Consider the following 15,780-nt stretch of genomic DNA (forward strand, 5'->3'; position numbering starts at 1 on the left):
TTTCGTATGTCAGTATAATTGCTGTTTTTCAGTATAAATTAAATCTAAGAAAGGGCTAGTTTTCGAAATGCACTGGTTATATGAATTTGTTAATACTGTAATATCATTTCAGTATAAACGGTACCCTTTTCGAGTTAATAATATACAATTAACAAGAAAATCAACTATGAGCCTAAATCTAAAAAAATGCAATTTTTTAAGTTTTTTCGGTTATATTAATTTGTTAATACTGTAATAACATTAAAATTTGACTTTAGCGCAAATCAGTAAAATTTATGTTTTTCGTATGTTAGTAAGTTTGTTGCTTTTCAGTATTCGAAATGCACTGGTTATATGAATTTGTTAATACTGTAATAACATTAAAATTTGACTTTAGCGCAAATCAGTAAAAGTGACGTTTTTCAGTATAAGCGGTACCTCTTTCGAGTTAAAAATATACAATTTACAAGAAAATCAACTTTGAGCTTAAATCTAAAAAAATGCAATTTTATAAATTTTTTCGGTCATACTAATTTGTTAATACTGTAATAACATTAAAATTTGACTTTAGCGCAAATCAGTAAAGTGATGTTTCTCAGTATAAGCGCTACCTTTTTCGAGTTAATAATATACAATTTACAAGAAAATCAACTTTGAGTCTAAGTCTAAGAAAATGCAAGTTTATAAGTTTTTAAGGTTATATTAATTTGGTAATACTTGTATTGTAATAACATGAAAATTTCAGTTTAGCGCAAATCAGTAAGATTTACGTTTTTCGTATGTCAGTATAATTGCTGTTTTTCAGTATAAATTAAATCTAAGAAAGTGCTAGTTTTCGAAAAGCACTGGTTATATGAATTTGTTAATACTGTAATATCATTTCAGAATAGTCAGTATGTCAGCCTAATTCTAAGAAATGCAATTTTTTTATATAAGTTTTTTCGGTTATATTAATTTGTTAATACTGTAATAAAATTAAAATTTGACTTTAGCGCAAATCAGTAAAGTGATGTTTCTCAGTATAAGCGGTACCTTTTTTGAGTTAATAATATACAATTTACAAGAAAATCAACTTTGAGCCTAAGTCTAAGAAAATGCAAGTTTATAAGTTTTTTCGGTTATATTAATTTGTTAATACTGTAATAACATTAAAATTTCAGTTTAGCGCGAATCAGTAAAATTTATGTTTTTCGTATGTCAGTATAATTGCTGTTTTTCAGTATAAATTAAATCTAAGAAAGGGCTAGTTTTCGAAATGCACTGGTTATATGAATTTGTTAATACTGTAATATCATTTCAGTATAAGCGGTACCCTTTTCGAGTTAATAATATACAATTAACAAGAAAATCAACTATGAGCCTAATTCAAAGAAATGCAATTTTTTCGGCTATATTAATTTGTTAATACTATAATAACATGAAAATTTCACTTAAGCGCAAATCAGTAAAATTTATGTTTTTCGAATGTTAGTAAGTTTGTTGTTTTTCAGTATTCGAAATGCACTGGTTTTATGAATTTGTTTATACTCAAATAACATTGAAATTTGACTGTAGCGCAAATCAGTAGAAGTGATGTTTTTCAGTACAAGTGGTACCTTTTTCGAGTTATTAATATACAATTTACAAGAAAATCAACTTTGAGCCTAAATCTAAGAAAATACAATTTATTAAGTTTTTTCGGTTATAGTAATTTGTTAATACTGTAATAACATGAAAATTTCAGTTTAGCGCAAATCAGTAAGATTTACGTTTTTCGTATGTCAGTATAATTGCTGTTTTTCAGTATAAATTAAATCTAAGAAAGGGCTAGTTTTCGAAATGCACTGGTTATATGAATTTGTTAATACTGTAATATCATTTCATTATAAGCGGTACGCTTTTCGAGTTAATAATATACAATTAACAAGAAAATCAACTATGAGCCTAAATCTAAGAAAATAAAATTTTTTAAGTTTTTTCGGTTATATTAATTTGTCAATACTGTAATAACATGAAAATTTCAGTTTAGCGCAAATCAGTAAAATTTATGTTTTTCGTATGTCAGTATAATTACTGTTTTTCAGTATAAGTTTAAATCTAAGAAATTGCTATTTTTTCAAAATGCTTTAGATATATGAATTTGTTAGTCCTGTCTTAACATGAAAATTTCACTTTAGCGCAAATCACTAAAACTGATGTTTTCCGGTATAAGTCAAGATTTAAGAAAGTGCTAGTTTTTGTAAATACATGGGTTATATGAATTTGTTAATACTGTAATATCATTTCAGTATAAGCGGTACCCTTTTCGAGTTAATAATATACAATTAACAAGAAAATCAACTATGAGCCTAATTCAAAGAAATGCAATTTTTTCGGCTATATTAATTTGTTAATACTATAATAACATGAAAATTTCACTTAAGCGCAAATCAGTAAAATTTATGTTTTTCGAATGTTAGTAAGTTTGTTGTTTTTCAGTATTCGAAATGCACTGGTTTTATGAATTTGTTTATACTCAAATAACATTGAAATTTGACTGTAGCGCAAATCAGTAGAAGTGATGTTTTTCAGTACAAGTGGTACCTTTTTCGAGTTATTAATATACAATTTACAAGAAAATCAACTTTGAGCCTAAATCTAAGAAAATACAATTTATTAAGTTTTTTCGGTTATAGTAATTTGTTAATACTGTAATAACATGAAAATTTCAGTTTAGCGCAAATCAGTAAGATTTACGTTTTTCGTATGTCAGTATAATTGCTGTTTTTCAGTATAAATTAAATCTAAGAAAGGGCTAGTTTTCGAAATGCACTGGTTATATGAATTTGTTAATACTGTAATATCATTTCATTATAAGCGGTACGCTTTTCGAGTTAATAATATACAATTAACAAGAAAATCAACTATGAGCCTAAATCTAAGAAAATAAAATTTTTTAAGTTTTTTCGGTTATATTAATTTGTCAATACTGTAATAACATGAAAATTTCAGTTTAGCGCAAATCAGTAAAATTTATGTTTTTCGTATGTCAGTATAATTACTGTTTTTCAGTATAAGTTTAAATCTAAGAAATTGCTATTTTTTCAAAATGCTTTAGATATATGAATTTGTTAGTCCTGTCTTAACATGAAAATTTCACTTTAGCGCAAATCACTAAAACTGATGTTTTCCGGTATAAGTCAAGATTTAAGAAAGTGCTAGTTTTTGTAAATACATGGGTTATATGAATTTGTTAATACTGTAATATCATTTCAGTATAAGCGGTACCCTTTTCGAGTTAATAATATACAATTAACAAGAAAATCAACTATGAGCCTAATTCTAAGAAATGCAATTTTTTCGGTTATATTAATTTGTTAATACTATAATAACATGAAAATTTCACTTAAGCGCAAATCAGTAAAATTTATGTTTTTCGTATGTTAGTAAGTTTGTTGTTTTTCAGTATTCGAAATGCACTGGTTATATGAATTTGTTAATACTGTAATAACATTAAAATTTGACTTTAGCGCAAATCAGTGAAGTGATGTTTCTCAGTATAAGCGCTACCTTTTTCGAGTTAATAATATACAATTTACAAGAAAATCAACTTTGAGCCTAAGTCTAAGAAAATGCAAGTTTTTAAGTTTTTAAGGTTATATTAATTTGTTAATACTTGTACTGTAATAACCTGAAAATTTCAGTTTAGCGCAAATCAGTAAGATTTACGTTTTTCGTATGTCGTATAATTGCTGTTTTTCAGTATAAATTTAATCTAAGAAAGTGCTAGTTTTCGAAAAGCACTGGTTATATGAATTTGTTAATACTGTAACATCATTTCAGTATAGTCAGTATGTCAGCCTAATTCTAAGAAATGCAATTTTTTTATATAAGTTTTTTCGGTTATATTAATTTGTTAATACTGTAATAACATTAAAATTTCAGTTTAGCGCGAATCAGTAAGATTTACGTTTTTCGTATGTCAGTATAATTGCTGTTTTTCAGTATAAATTAAATCTAAGAAAGTGCTAGTTTTCGAAACGCACTGGTTATATGAATTTGTTAATACTGTAATATCATTTCATTATAAGCGGTACGCTTTTCGAGTTAATAATATACAATTAACAAGAAAATCAACTATGAGCCTAAATCTAAGGAAATAAATTTTTTTAAGTTTTTTCGGTTATATTAATTTGTCAATACTGTAATAACATGAAAATTTCAGTTTAGCGCAAATCAGTAAAATTTATGTTTTTCGTATGTCAGTATAATTACTGTTTTTCAGTATAAGTATAAATCTAAGAAAGTGCTATTTTTTCAATATGCTCTAGTTATATGAATTTGTTAATCCTGTCTTAACATGAAAATTTCACTTTAGCGCAAATCACTAAAACTGATGTTTTCCAGTGTAAGTCAAGATTTAAGAAAGTGCTAGTTTTTGTAAATGCACGGGTTATAAGAATTTGTTAATACTGTAATATCATTTCAGTATAAGCGGTACCCTTTTCGAGTTAATAATATACAATTAACAAGAAAATCAACTATGAGCCTAATTCAAAGAAATGCAATTTTTTCGGCTATATTAATTTGTTAATACTATAATAACATGAAAATTTCACTTAAGCGCAAATCAGTAAAATTTATGTTTTTCGAATGTTAGTAAGTTTGTTGTTTTTCAGTATTCGAAATGCACTGGTTTTATGAATTTGTTTATACTCAAATAACATTGAAATTTGACTGTAGCGCAAATCAGTAGAAGTGATGTTTTTCAGTACAAGTGGTACCTTTTTCGAGTTATTAATATACAATTTACAAGAAAATCAACTTTGAGCCTAAATCTAAGAAAATACAATTTATTAAGTTTTTTCGGTTATAGTAATTTGTTAATACTGTAATAACATGAAAATTTCAGTTTAGCGCAAATCAGTAAGATTTACGTTTTTCGTATGTCAGTATAATTGCTGTTTTTCAGTATAAATTAAATCTAAGAAAGGGCTAGTTTTCGAAATGCACTGGTTATATGAATTTGTTAATACTGTAATATCATTTCAGTATAAACGGTACCCTTTTCGAGTTAATAATATACAATTAACAAGAAAATCAACTATGAGCCTAAATCTAAAAAAATGCAATTTTTTAAGTTTTTTCGGTTATATTAATTTGTTAATACTGTAATAACATTAAAATTTGACTTTAGCGCAAATCAGTAAAATTTATGTTTTTCGTATGTTAGTAAGTTTGTTGCTTTTCAGTATTCGAAATGCACTGGTTATATGAATTTGTTAATACTGTAATAACATTAAAATTTGACTTTAGCGCAAATCAGTAAAAGTGACGTTTTTCAGTATAAGCGGTACCTCTTTCGAGTTAAAAATATACAATTTACAAGAAAATCAACTTTGAGCTTAAATCTAAAAAAATGCAATTTTATAAATTTTTTCGGTCATACTAATTTGTTAATACTGTAATAACATTAAAATTTGACTTTAGCGCAAATCAGTAAAGTGATGTTTCTCAGTATAAGCGCTACCTTTTTCGAGTTAATAATATACAATTTACAAGAAAATCAACTTTGAGTCTAAGTCTAAGAAAATGCAAGTTTATAAGTTTTTAAGGTTATATTAATTTGGTAATACTTGTATTGTAATAACATGAAAATTTCAGTTTAGCGCAAATCAGTAAGATTTACGTTTTTCGTATGTCAGTATAATTGCTGTTTTTCAGTATAAATTAAATCTAAGAAAGTGCTAGTTTTCGAAAAGCACTGGTTATATGAATTTGTTAATACTGTAATATCATTTCAGAATAGTCAGTATGTCAGCCTAATTCTAAGAAATGCAATTTTTTTATATAAGTTTTTTCGGTTATATTAATTTGTTAATACTGTAATAAAATTAAAATTTGACTTTAGCGCAAATCAGTAAAGTGATGTTTCTCAGTATAAGCGGTACCTTTTTTGAGTTAATAATATACAATTTACAAGAAAATCAACTTTGAGCCTAAGTCTAAGAAAATGCAAGTTTATAAGTTTTTTCGGTTATATTAATTTGTTAATACTGTAATAACATTAAAATTTCAGTTTAGCGCGAATCAGTAAAATTTATGTTTTTCGTATGTCAGTATAATTGCTGTTTTTCAGTATAAATTAAATCTAAGAAAGGGCTAGTTTTCGAAATGCACTGGTTATATGAATTTGTTAATACTGTAATATCATTTCAGTATAAGCGGTACCCTTTTCGAGTTAATAATATACAATTAACAAGAAAATCAACTATGAGCCTAATTCAAAGAAATGCAATTTTTTCGGCTATATTAATTTGTTAATACTATAATAACATGAAAATTTCACTTAAGCGCAAATCAGTAAAATTTATGTTTTTCGAATGTTAGTAAGTTTGTTGTTTTTCAGTATTCGAAATGCACTGGTTTTATGAATTTGTTTATACTCAAATAACATTGAAATTTGACTGTAGCGCAAATCAGTAGAAGTGATGTTTTTCAGTACAAGTGGTACCTTTTTCGAGTTATTAATATACAATTTACAAGAAAATCAACTTTGAGCCTAAATCTAAGAAAATACAATTTATTAAGTTTTTTCGGTTATAGTAATTTGTTAATACTGTAATAACATGAAAATTTCAGTTTAGCGCAAATCAGTAAGCTTTACGTTTTTCGTATGTCAGTATAATTGCTGTTTTTCAGTATAAATTAAATCTAAGAAAGGGCTAGTTTTCGAAATGCACTGGTTATATGAATTTGTTAATACTGTAATATCATTTCATTATAAGCGGTACGCTTTTCGAGTTAATAATATACAATTAACAAGAAAATCAACTATGAGCCTAAATCTAAGAAAATAAAATTTTTTAAGTTTTTTCGGTTATATTAATTTGTCAATACTGTAATAACATGAAAATTTCAGTTTAGCGCAAATCAGTAAAATTTATGTTTTTCGTATGTCAGTATAATTACTGTTTTACAGTATAAGTTTAAATCTAAGAAATTGCTATTTTTTCAAAATGCTTTAGATATATGAATTTGTTAGTCCTGTCTTAACATGAAAATTTCACTTTAGCGCAAATCACTAAAACTGATGTTTTCCGGTATAAGTCAAGATTTAAGAAAGTGCTAGTTTTTGTAAATACATGGGTTATATGAATTTGTTAATACTGTAATATCATTTCAGTATAAGCGGTACCCTTTTCGAGTTAATAATATACAATTAACAAGAAAATCAACTATGAGCCTAATTCAAAGAAATGCAATTTTTTCGGCTATATTAATTTGTTAATACTATAATAACATGAAAATTTCACTTAAGCGCAAATCAGTAAAATTTATGTTTTTCGAATGTTAGTAAGTTTGTTGTTTTTCAGTATTCGAAATGCACTGGTTTTATGAATTTGTTTATACTCAAATAACATTGAAATTTGACTGTAGCGCAAATCAGTAGAAGTGATGTTTTTCAGTACAAGTGGTACCTTTTTCGAGTTATTAATATACAATTTACAAGAAAATCAACTTTGAGCCTAAATCTAAGAAAATACAATTTATTAAGTTTTTTCGGTTATAGTAATTTGTTAATACTGTAATAACATGAAAATTTCAGTTTAGCGCAAATCAGTAAGATTTACGTTTTTCGTATGTCAGTATAATTGCTGTTTTTCAGTATAAATTAAATCTAAGAAAGGGCTAGTTTTCGAAATGCACTGGTTATATGAATTTGTTAATACTGTAATATCATTTCATTATAAGCGGTACGCTTTTCGAGTTAATAATATACAATTAACAAGAAAATCAACTATGAGCCTAAATCTAAGAAAATAAAATTTTTTAAGTTTTTTCGGTTATATTAATTTGTCAATACTGTAATAACATGAAAATTTCAGTTTAGCGCAAATCAGTAAAATTTATGTTTTTCGTATGTCAGTATAATTACTGTTTTTCAGTATAAGTTTAAATCTAAGAAATTGCTATTTTTTCAAAATGCTTTAGATATATGAATTTGTTAGTCCTGTCTTAACATGAAAATTTCACTTTAGCGCAAATCACTAAAACTGATGTTTTCCGGTATAAGTCAAGATTTAAGAAAGTGCTAGTTTTTGTAAATACATGGGTTATATGAATTTGTTAATACTGTAATATCATTTCAGTATAAGCGGTACCCTTTTCGAGTTAATAATATACAATTAACAAGAAAATCAACTATGAGCCTAATTCTAAGAAATGCAATTTTTTCGGTTATATTAATTTGTTAATACTATAATAACATGAAAATTTCACTTAAGCGCAAATCAGTAAAATTTATGTTTTTCGTATGTTAGTAAGTTTGTTGTTTTTCAGTATTCGAAATGCACTGGTTATATGAATTTGTTAATACTGTAATAACATTAAAATTTGACTTTAGCGCAAATCAGTAAAGTGATGTTTCTCAGTATAAGCGGTACCTTTTTTGAGTTAATAATATACAATTTACAAGAAAATCAACTTTGAGCCTAAGTCTAAGAAAATGCAAGTTTATAAGTTTTTTCGGTTATATTAATTTGTTAATACTGTAATAACATTAAAATTTCAGTTTAGCGCGAATCAGTAAAATTTATGTTTTTCGTATGTCAGTATAATTACTGTTTTTCAGTATAAGTTTAAATCTAAGAAAGTGCTATTTTTTTTATATGCTCTAGTTATATGAATTTGTTAATCCTGTCTTAACATGAAAATTTCACTTTAGCGCAAATCACTAAAACTGATGTTTTCCAGTGTAAGTCAAGATTTAAGAAAGTGCTAGTTTTTGTAAATGCACGGGTTATAAGAATTTGTTAATACTGTAATATCATTTCAGTATAAGCGGTACCCTTTTCGAGTTAATAATATACAATTAACAAGAAAATCAACTATGAGCCTAATTCAAAGAAATGCAATTTTTTCGGCTATATTAATTTGTTATTACTATAATAACATGAAAATTTCACTTAAGCGCAAATCAGTAAAATTTATGTTTTTCGAATGTTAGTAAGTTTGTTGTTTTTCAGTATTCGAAATGCACTGGTTTTATGAATTTGTTTATACTCAAATAACATTGAAATTTGACTGTAGCGCAAATCAGTAGAAGTGATGTTTTTCAGTACAAGTGGTACCTTTTTCGAGTTATTAATATACAATTTACAAGAAAATCAACTTTGAGCCTAAATCTAAGAAAATACAATTTATTAAGTTTTTTCGGTTATAGTAATTTGTTAATACTGTAATAACATGAAAATTTCAGTTTAGCGCAAATCAGTAAGATTTACGTTTTTCGTATGTCAGTATAATTGCTGTTTTTCAGTATAAATTAAATCTAAGAAAGAGCTAGTTTTCGAAATGCACTGGTTATATGAATTTGTTAATACTGTAATATCATTTCAGTAAAAACGGTACCCTTTTCGAGTTAATAATATACAATTAACAAGAAAATCAACTATGAGCCTAAATCTAAAAAAATGCAATTTTTTAAGTTTTTTCGGTTATATTAATTTGTTAATACTGTAATAACATTAAAATTTGACTTTAGCGCAAATCAGTAAAATTTATGTTTTTCGTATGTTAGTAAGTTTGTTGTTTTTCAGTATTCGAAATGCACTGGTTATATGAATTTGTTAATACTGTAATAACATTAAAATTTGACTTTAGCGCAAATCAGTAAAAGTGACGTTTTTCAGTATAAGCGGTACCTCTTTCGAGTTAAAAATATACAATTTACAAGAAAATCAAACTTTGAGCTTAAATCTAAAAAATGCAATTTTATAAATTTTTTCGGTCATACTAATTTGTTAATACTGTAATAACATTAAAATTTGACTTTAGCGCAAATCATTAAAGTGATGTTTCTCAGTATAAGCGCTACCTTTTTCGAGTTAATAATATACAATTTACAAGAAAATCAACTTTGAGCCTAAGTCTAAGAAAATGCAAGTTTATAAGTTTTTAAGGTTATATTAATTTGGTAATACTTGTACTGTAATAACATGAAAATTTCAGTTTAGCGCAAATCAGTAAGATTTACGTTTTTCGTATGTCAGTATAATTGCTGTTTTTCAGTATAAATTAAATCTAAGAAAGTGCTAGTTTTCGAAAAGCACTGGTTATATGAATTTGTTAATACTGTAATATCATTTCAGTATAGTCAGTATGTCAGCTTAATTCTAAGAAATGCAATTTTTTTATATAAGTTTTTTCGGTTATATTAATTTGTTAATACTGTAATAAAATTAAAATTTCAGTTTAGCGCGAATCAGTAAGATTTACGTTTTTCGTATGTCAGTATAATTGCTGTTTTTCAGTATAAATTAAATCTAAGAAAGTGCTAGTTTTCGAAAAGCACTGGTTATATGAATTTGTAATACTGTAATATCATTTCAGTATAAGCGGTACGCTTTTCGAGTTAATAATATACAATTAACAAGAAAATCAACTATGAGCCTAAATCTAAGAAAATGCAATATTTTAAGTTTTTTCAGTTATATTTATTTGTTAATACTGTAATAACATTAAAATTTTAGTTTAGCGCGAATCAGTAAGATTTACGTTTTTCGTATATCAGTATAATTGCTGTTTTTCAGTATAAATTAAATCTAAGAAAGTGCTAGTTTTCGAAAAGCACTGGTTATATGAATTTGTTAATACTGTAATATCATTTCAGTATAGGCGGTACGCTTTTCGAGTTAATAATATACAATTAACAAGAAAATCAACTATGAGCCTAATTCTAAGAAATGCAATTTTTTCGGTTATATTAATTTGTTAATACTGTAATAACATTAAAATTTTACTTTAGCGCAAATCAGTAAAAGTGATGTTTTCGCAAGTCAGTAAAATTGTTGTTTTTCAGTATAAGTTTAAATCAAAGAGAGTGCTATTTTGTCGAAATGCACTAGTTATATGAATTTGCTAATCCCGTAATATTATACAAATTTTACGTTAGTGCAGTTCTGTAAAATTGATGCTTTTCAGTATAAGTCAAGATTTAGGAAAGTGCTAGTTTTCGAAATGCACTGGTTTTATGAATTTGTTTATACTCAAATAACATTGAAATTTGACTGTAGCGCAAATCAGTAGAAGTGATGTTTTTCAGTACAAGTGGTACCTTTTTCGAGTTATTAATATACAATTTACAAGAAAATCAACTTTGAGCCTAAATCTAAGAAAATACAATTTATTAAGTTTTTTCGGTTATATTAATTTGTTAATACTGTAATAACATGAAAATTTCAGTTTAGCGCAAATCAGTAAAATTTATGTTTTTCGTATGTCAGTATTATTACTGTTTTTCAGTATAAGTTTAAATCTAAGAAAGTGCTATTTTTTCAATATGCTCTAGTTATATGAATTTGTTAATCCTGTCTTAACATGAAAGTTTCACTTTAGCGCAAATCACTAAAACTGATGTTTTCCAGTATAAGTCAAGATTTAAGAAAGTGCTAGTTTTTGTAAATGCACGGGTTATAAGAATTTGTTAATACTGTAATATCATTTCAGTATAAGCGGTACCCTTTTCGAGTTAATAATATACAATTAACAAGAAAACCAACTATGAGCCTAATTCTAAGAAATGCAATTTTTTCGGTTATATTAATTTGTTAATACTATAAAAACATGAAAATTTCACTTAAGCGCAAATCAGTAAAATTTATGTTTTTCGAATGTTAGTAAGTTTGTTGTTTTTCAGTATTCGAAATGCACTGGTTTTATGAATTTGTTTATACTCAAATAACATTGAAATTTGACTGTAGCGCAAATCAGTAGAAGTGATGTTTTTCAGTACAAGTGGTACCTTTTTCGAGTTATTAATATACAATTTACAAGAAAATCAACTTTGAGCCTAAATCTAAGAAATTACAATTTATTAAGTTTTTTCGGTTATAGTAATTTGTTAATACTGTAATAACATGAAAATTTCAGTTTAGCGCAAATCAGTAAGATTTACGTTTTTCGTATGTCAGTATAATTGCTGTTTTTCAGTATTAATTAAATCTAAGAAAGTGCTAGTTTTCGAAATGCACTGGTTATATGAATTTGTTAATACTGTAATATCATTTCAGTATAAACGGTACCCTTTTCGAGTTAATAATATACAATTAACAAGAAAATCAACTATGAGCCTAAATCTAAGAAAATGCAATTTTTTAAGTTTTTTCGGTTATATTAATTTGTTAATACTTAATAACATTAAAATTTGACTTTAGCGCAAATCAGTAAAAGTGACGTTTTTCAGTATTAGCGGTACCTCTTTCGAGTTAAAAATATACAATTTACAAGAAAATCAACTTTGAGCTTAAATCTAAAAAAATGCAATTTATAAATTTTTTCGGTCATACTAATTTGTTAATACTGTAATAACATTAAAATTTGACTTTAGCGCAAATCAGTAAAGTGATGTTTCTCAGTATAAGCGCTACCTTTTTTGAGTTAATAATATACAATTTACAAGAAAATCAACTTTGAGCCTAAGTCTAAGAAAATGCAAGTTTATAAGTTTTTTCGGTTATATTAATTTGTTAATACTGTAATAACATTAAAATTTCAGTTTAGCGCGAATCAGTAAAATTTCTGTTTTTCGTATGTCAGTATAATTACTGTTTTTCAGTATAAGTTTAAATCTAAGAAAGTGCTATTTTTTCAATATGCTCTAGTTATATGAATTTGTTAATCCTGTCTTAACATGAAAATTTCACTTTAGCGCAAATCACTAAAACTGATGTTTTCCAGTATAAGTCAAGATTTAAGAAAGTGCTAGTTTTTGTAAATACATGGGTTATATGAATTTGTTAATACTGTAATATCATTTCAGTATAAGCGGTACCCTTTTCGAGTTAATAATATACAATTAACAAGAAAATCAACTATGAGCCTAATTCTAAGAAATGCAATTTTTTCGGTTATATTAATTTGTTAATACTGTAATAACATTAAAATTTGACTTTAGCGCAAATCAGTAAAATTTATGTTTTTCGTATGTTAGTAAGTTTGTTGTTTTTCAGTATTCGAAATGCACTGGTTATATGAATTTGTTAATACTGTAATAACATTAAAATTTGACTTTAGCGCAAATCAGTAAAAGTGACGTTTTTCAGTATAAGCGGTACCTCTTTCGAGTTAAAAATATACAATTTACAAGAAAATCAACTTTGAGCTTAAATCTAAAAAAATGCAATTTTATAAATTTTTTCGGTCATACTAATTTGTTAATACTGTAATAACATTAAAATTTGACTTTAGCGCAAATCAGTAAAGTGATGTTTCTCAGTATAAGCGCTACCTTTTTCGAGTTAATAATATACAATTTACAAGAAAATCAACTTTGAGCCTAAGTCTAAGAAAATGCAAGTTTATAAGTTTTTTCGGTTATATTAATTTGTTAATACTGTAATAACATTAAAATTTGACTTTAGCGCAAATCAGTAAAATTTATGTTTTTCGTATGTTAGTAAGTTTGTTGTTTTTCAGTATTCGAAATGCACTGGTTATATGAATTTGTTAATACTGTAATAACATTAAAATTTGACTTTAGCGCAAATCACTAAAAGTGACGTTATTCAGTATAAGCGGTACCTCTTTCGAGTTAAAAATATACAATTTACAAGAAAATCAACTTTGAGCTTAAATCTAAAAAAATGCAATTTTATAAATTTTTTCGGTCATACTAATTTGTTAATACTGTAATAACATTAAAATTTGACTTTAGCGCAAATCAGTAAAGTGATGTTTCTCAGTATAAGCGCTACCTTTTTCGAGTTAATAATATACAATTTACAAGAAAATCAACTTTGAGCCTAAGTCTAATTAAATGCAAGTTTATAAGTTTTTAAGGTTATATTAATTTGGTAATACTTGTACTGTAATAACATGAAAATTTCAGTTTAGCGCAAATCAGTAAGATTTACGTTTTTCGTATGTCAGTATAATTGCTGTTTTTCAGTATAAATTAAATCTAAGAAAGTGCTAGTTTTCGAAAAGCACTGGTTATATGAATTTTTTAATACTGTAATATCATTTCAGTATAGTCAGTATGTCAGCCTAATTCTAAGAAATGCAATTTTTTTATATAAGTTTTTTCGGTTATATTAATTTGTTAATACTGTAATAACATTAAAATTTCAGTTTAGCGCGAATCAGTAAGATTTACGTTTTTCGTATGTCAGTATAATTGCTGTTTTTCAGTATAAATTAAATCTAAGAAAGTGCTAGTTTTCGAAAAGAACTGGTTATATGAATTTGTTAATACTGTAATATCATTTCAGTATAAGCGGTACGCTTTTCGAGTTAATAATATACAATTAACAAGAAAATCAACTATGAGCCTAAATCTAAGAAAATGCAATTTTTTAAGTTTTTTCAGTTATATTAATTTGTTAATACTGTAATAACATTAAAATTTCAGTTTAGCTCGAATCAGTAAGATTTACGTTTTTCGTATGTCAGTATAATTGCTGTTTTTCAGTATAAATTAAATCTAAGAAAGTGCTAGTTTTCGAAAAGCACTGGTTATATGAATTTGTTAATACTGTAATATCATTTCAGTATAAGCGGTACGCTTTTCGAGTTAATAATATACAATTAACAAGAAAATCAACTATGAGCCTAATTCAAAGAAATGCAATTTTTTCGGCTATATTAATTTGTTAATACTATAATAACATGAAAATTTCACTTAAGCGCAAATCAGTAAAATTTATGTTTTTCGAATGTTAGTAAGTTTGTTGTTTTTCAGTATTCGAAATGCACTGGTTTTATGAATTTGTTTATACTCAAATAACATTGAAATTTGACTGTAGCGCAAATCAGTAGAAGTGATGTTTTTCAGTACAAGTGGTACCTTTTTCGAGTTATTAATATACAATTTACAAGAAAATCAACTTTGAGCCTAAATCTAAGAAAATACAATTTATTAAGTTTTTTCGGTTATAGTAATTTGTTAATACTGTAATAACATGAAAATTTCAGTTTAGCGCAAATCAGTAAGATTTACGTTTTTCGTATGTCAGTATAATTGCTGTTTTTCAGTATAAATTAAATCTAAGAAAGGGCTAGTTTTCGAAATGCACTGGTTATATGAATTTGTTAATACTGTAATATCATTTCAGTATAAACGGTACCCTTTTCGAGTTAATAATATACAATTAACAAGAAAATCAACTATGAGCCTAAATCTAAAAAAATGCAATTTTTTAAGTTTTTTCGGTTATATTAATTTGTTAATACTGTAATAACATTAAAATTTGACTTTAGCGCAAATCAGTAAAATTTATGTTTTTCGTATGTTAGTAAGTTTGTTGTTTTTCAGTATTCGAAATGCACTGGTTATATGAATTTGTTAATACTGTAATAACATTAAAATTTGACTTTAGCGCAAATCAGTAAAAGTGACGTTTTTCAGTATAAGCGGTACCTCTTTCGAGTTAAAAATATACAATTTACAAGAAAATCAACTTTGAGCTTAAATCTAAAAAAATGCAATTTTATAAATTTTTTCGGTCATACTAATTTGTTAATACTGTAATAACATTAAAATTTGACTTTAGCGCAAATCAGTAAAGTGATGTTTCTCAGTATAAGCGCTACCTTTTTCGAGTTAATAATATACAATTTACAAGAAAATCAACTTTGAGCCTAAGTCTAAGAAAATGCAAGTTTATAAGTTTTTAAGGTTATATTAATTTGGTAATACTTGTACTGTAATAACATGTAAATTTCAGTTTAGCGCAAATCAGTAAGATTTACGTTTTTCGTATGTCAGTATAATTGCTGTTTTTCAGTATAAATTAAATCTAAGAAAGTGCTAGTTTTCGAAAAGCACTGGTTATATGAATT

Source organism: Bactrocera oleae, chromosome 6 (genome assembly GCF_042242935.1).
Source record: "Bactrocera oleae isolate idBacOlea1 chromosome 6, idBacOlea1, whole genome shotgun sequence".
In the NCBI taxonomy this organism is placed as follows: Eukaryota; Metazoa; Arthropoda; class Insecta; order Diptera; family Tephritidae; genus Bactrocera; species Bactrocera oleae.